The following is a 4,313-nucleotide window of genomic DNA, read 5'->3' as shown; positions in this document are numbered from 1 at the left end:
TGTGGCCAGTCCTACAGAAAACAGTTAATATTGCCACACACGTCTCAATGGAACACGATGGTATCGTGGCCCTAATTCCCAAGTGTCCTTCTTTGAAATCCCTAGGCTTCTGCCATGCGTAGACCAGGTGACTTCCAGGTTTGCAACTGGAGCAAACTGAAGAAATTCTTCAAGCCTCAGGTCGTTTTGTGACATAGATCAGGCGATCTCCAATGTGGCCAAGGCAGTGCTGAAGATCTTAGATGGGACCCATTGCTTACAGAAAGTGACCCAGAGAGGTTGTGGACTTTCATAGTCAGAGTCTCCTGTTATTCTAGGGCTGCTGCTGCCCTTTTAACCCAAGAGTGGTGGACCTGTGACTTTTAGCAGCAGTGGAAATAGCTAGAATTGACACATGAGGACCTTTTCAAATGAAGAGGCTCTTTTTTTCCAATTTATTTTTACCAGGACTCTTGTTTCCTGGCTGGTAAGTGTGTGACCAATTTCCTAAGAGAATCAGGGTCCTTTCTAGGGTCACCGAGGTGATGTGATAGAGGGTTTTTCCCAGGGCCTGGAGGTGTCAGGACATCTCGAGGCCAGCAACGTGCCAGGAATCTCCTTTTAGCTCCCCTAATACTAAGGAGGTCTCCCCTAAAGGATCTCCAAAGAAGAATAACCTGAGGGGCTCCAAGTACATTGGGTTCAGAACAGGGCTTGGGCTCACATAACCCAAGGCAACCAGGTTTCCTGCCAAGGCTCAGCTAAAATAGTCTTGAGGGTCCAGTTCATATGCTCAACTATGCCTGAACTTTAAGGCCTATAAATAGTTTGGTGCTGACAGGTTACCTCCAAAGTCTTGGTTACAATATGAACTATTGCTGACACAAATACAGGCCCATTGCTAGACCTGATGGTGAGGGGCTGTCTTATCTGTGTGTTCTCTCTCTGGGCAAAGCATTGGTCAGGTGTCATGCTCTCTCGGTGTTTGTGGGAAAGGCCTCAAGCCCATCCTGACTAGGATCAGATTGACACCAACGGCTCTCTCTCTGGAGCCTCTACAAGGCTTGACATCAGTGAAGCTTACCTCTGAATCTTCGAGAGGAGCTGCTGCTGTTGGCCTGAAGCCCAGGGTCAGATGTAGGCTCTTGACTGGTGTTATTTTGTGTACATGCCACACATGTAGCACTGATCTGGGCACACTGGGAGTGGGGCATGCTTAGGTATGAAATAATAGACTCAAAAGGTTTCCCAAGATGAGTCACTTCATGACATTAGGACACACCGCGTCCCAAAATAAAAAGCCTCTGGTCTGGTAGCTCCCACCAGGCTGTCAGTTACCTAAACCGCACCTTCATCCACAGCCCATTGGTCTTCTTCCCTGGAATACTGTGGAGAAAGGAGCAATTCTGGTGCCAGCATTGTCCTGAAGGCTGGTTTCAGGCTTGGAAAGGAGTTTGACTGTTGCCAGTCTCCTCTTGGCTGCTTGATCAGTTAGTTGGTTTCCTTTGCTGACAGGCTCAGTCACATTTCCATGTCCTTTGCAGTACGTTACTGCTGCCTGGGAGGGCTTCCAGGTTGCCATTCAAAGCTGGAGAATTTCTGCTTTATTTTAAAATATTCCTCCCCCATGAGCACCCCCCCTCATAAATGACCCTATGCTTTTGCATCCGAATGAATGTTGGCTCGTTTCCCTCTATTGTCTTGGTGCTCGAATGAGCAAGCACCCATAGTCCAGCCCACGGAGCAGCACAGCCCTGTGGTAGAATCTCTCCTTTCATTTTTTTACTGTCTACAGTCAATCGTTGAGCAGTTAAGCGCACCTTGACTGGTTCTGGACTTGATGGACTATGGTGGTAACAACACAGAAGCCAGTGACCTTTCCAGAAGGGAAATTGATCTGGGTGCCCTGGGGGGCCTCGTTCTTACCACATTGGCCATCGATTGTAGCACATGGTGTGGTTTGAAGTTAGCTATTGTGCAGCCTCCAGCATTGCTCCTATCTCAGACTGCTTTGGCCACTTAGGGTCTTTGGTACTTGTGTATTATTTTAGGATGATGCTTTTTTTTTTTTTTTGCTTTGCTTTGTTGTGTGTTTGTTTTCTAGCTTTGAAGAATGCTAGAGTTTTGGTTTTTTTTTTGTTTGTTTGTTTTTTTGTTTGTTTTTTTGTTTTTTTGGTTCTTTTTTTCGGAGCTGGGGACTGAACCCAGGGCCTTGCGCTTCCTAGGCAAGCGCTCTACCACTGAGCTAAATCCCCAAGCCCCAGAATGCTAGAGTTTTGACGGGGGTTGCACTGACTCTGCAGATGACTTTCAGCACGTCTAGTTCCACAAGGCTCTGCCAGAAGATGAGTGTGGGAGGGGCTTTCCGTCTTCTAGTATCTTTTTCTTCAGTGTTCCGGTTTTCACTGTAGACATCACTCACATCTTTTGTTTATACTTATTCCTCATATTTAAGTTTTGAATCTATCATGAGTGGGTTTCTTTTGTAAGTTATCATTGGCATGCAAAGAAAAGCTATGGATTTTTGTACATTGATTCTACATCTTATGTTGTTGAAAATATTTATGTGATCTAAGTTTCCTCAGGGACAGTTTAAGATTAATTGCATAAGATCATGTGCATCTGCGCATAGAGAAAATGTCATGTTGTCTTTTCCCATTTGTGGCTCCTTTGTTTCTTGTATTGTTCTCTGCACTGAGAGCCAAGAGAGAACACATCTGAACTACCTTCTGAAGTGTGGTGACCAGATGGCCAGCAGGAAGCAGCTTAAGGGGGGAAGAGTGTACTCCAGCTCACGGTTGGAGGGGATGGCCCACTGTGTTAGGGAAAGCACCTCATCAGGAAGAGCTCTCAACTGTGGCAGCAAGAACGTACAGCCTCTGGCTCACAACTGAAGAGAGAAGGCAGCAGGGATAAGATAGGACCTGAAGAGTCTATAAACAGCCCCCTCCCCAGCTCACCCCTGGGACCCACACCTTGCTGCCAGGCTTCATTTTACTGAGGTTTCCTAAGGCTGCGCAGCCAGCTACAGAGCTCATGAAAGGCGCTATCCTGACCAAACATGACAGGACCTTGCCTGGTTCCTGATTTTAAGTTTATGGGTGTTTGGCTTGCATGTATGTTTGTGGACCACACATGTGCAGTGCTCACAAAGGTCAGAAAGGAGGCAAATTTGATCCTCTGGAGCTGGAGTTACAGATGGTTGTGAGCCACCATGTAGGTGCTGGGGATTGAATCCAGGTCTTCTGGAAGAGGAGCCAGTGCTCTTAACCACTGAGCCATCTCTCCAGCCCATTGTTCCTAATTGTAGAGGAGATGCATTCAGTCTTTCCCTATTTAGTAATGTTGGCTTATTATTTCCCTATTTAGTGTAAGTTTGTCCTATTATAACATCTGCTGTGCTGACATATGTTCTGTCTATTCCCAGCTTCTTCATGGTTTTTATCATGAAGCGCTGTTGAGCTTTACCAACGGCCTTTTCTGCATCTATTCAGACAAGGAGATGACTTCTGTCCTTAACCGGCACACGGATTGGTCTGCAAATACTGAACCATCCTTGCATCTGGACTGAGACCAACTTGGACTGGTGTAGGGATTTCCTAGTGCATTCTTGAACTTGGTTTCCATTCGGTTGAGAATTTTTGTCCATATTCATCAGGACTTGGTCTTCTGTCGATGTGTCCTCGTCCTGTTTGTAGCGTTGCTATGACAGAAGCAATCTGCCCGTGTCATCCTCTTTGTTTCCGGAATAGTTTGAGGAACATAGATGCTAGTTGTTCATGGGAGATCTGGCAGCAGGCAGCAGTGACTTTCTCTGGCCTGGGTTTCCCTCTGTTGGGAGGCTCCATTGCTGCCTCAGCACACTGCTTCTTGGGGAACTGCTTACATTGCTCTCATATTCTTGATCTAATTTTGGTCGGTCACATGTACCTTGGAAATTATCCATTTCTTCTAGATTTTTCAGATTTTTTTTCTCTCTCCAGGAAAGTATGTTTCCAAAGTGTTCCCCATTAATGCCCTGGATTTCACTGGAATCGGTCATAAAAACTCCCTTTTAACCTCTAATTTTATTAACTTGGGTCTTCTCTTCTTTGGTTAGATTGGCTAGGGAACCTGTCAATCTTGATCACCATTATTCCAAAGAAATAACATTTTTAAACCAGTTTTTGTATTTTTTTTTAGTTTTCATTAATTTCTGCCCTGATTTGTATCGATTCTTGTCATCTTCACTTCTTCTTACTAGTAAAGAAGAGACTTGGAGAAGGTCAAGATGGCATCTTACCTATCCCGGTACCTTTGAATTTGGGAACTGGGGTCATGAGTTTTTTGGAAGA

The sequence above is a fragment of the Rattus norvegicus genome, chromosome 8, assembly GCF_021556685.1.
Source record: "Rattus norvegicus strain SHRSP/BbbUtx chromosome 8, alternate assembly SHRSP_T2T, whole genome shotgun sequence".
NCBI lineage: Eukaryota > Metazoa > Chordata > Mammalia > Rodentia > Muridae > Rattus > Rattus norvegicus.
Note: the sequence above shows the minus strand (reverse complement) of the source record.